A 1174-nucleotide genomic window follows, 5' to 3' on the forward strand; every position below is an offset into this window, starting at 1 on the left:
AAAGGAAGTCCTAGACGAAGGAACCGTGCTACCTTAATCGACATGCAAACTGTAACACCCTTCTAAAATACCCCAAACATTTAATTAAAATAATAAAAACATCAATCAGAGTAATTATGCCCTGAAGGGTGTCACACAATATTTCACACTATTCGCCATAAATATTTAGTCATGCTCATTATTTAACTCAAAATATAAAGTATTGCACAATACGCATCGGATAGAGATCAAATCGATCATTCAAACATGTAACATACTACATGTAAACTGGTTCAACAATCATCAACAACACAATTAAAATGTTCCCTCCCGATGTTACATCTATCAGAGCATGACCCACTAGGGAGACTACACTAGACTCCAAGCATTAGCTTCTACTCAACTCATTGCTCGTTACCTGAAAAATAGTTGTAAGGGTGAGTTCTTCAATCGATATAATAAGCATTATAAATTATCATGTCATGTTAAGTGAATAACACATTTCATCACCCAAATTAGATTACACATTCAGCAACGGCAATATCAAATCAATCATACTCATACTCAATATCAACACAACCACACGTATAATATTGGAATACATCCATTCATATTATACGCCATACATACATTATGCAATGAGACTCCACACATGCGGTACCGACTATTCTTGAACATATAGTTCAAGCTCACCGATCAAATCCAGATACGGCTACTAAGCTCACTAGTCCCACTCATTTGAGATCTAATGACTCACTCACTAATTCCTCACTATGGGAATTAGCTACAGCCCCAAAGGCTATGCTATGCACACTAATCATCTAGCATGCAAACATCAACAACAAATTCACAATGATTCACTCACTAATTCCTCACCATGGGAATTAGCTACAACCCCAAGGGCTATGCTATGCACGCTAATCATCTAGCAATGCAACATCAACAACAATCCACAATGGACATATGCTCACACTCTAAGCCATACAACAGTCCATTCACAAATACATGCACAATATATACATTCACAGCATTATGCATACCATCAGACATCATCGACACATGTATCAAAACATCATATCATGTCAAATAATTAAACACAGTATTAGCACACTCTACTAATACCTATACTGCTCAAAACAGCGGGAATAATCCCTACCATATCGCACACTGATATAGGCAACCACCAATTAGGCAC

Source organism: Lathyrus oleraceus, chromosome 6 (assembly GCF_024323335.1).
Source record: "Lathyrus oleraceus cultivar Zhongwan6 chromosome 6, CAAS_Psat_ZW6_1.0, whole genome shotgun sequence".
NCBI lineage: Eukaryota > Viridiplantae > Streptophyta > Magnoliopsida > Fabales > Fabaceae > Lathyrus > Lathyrus oleraceus.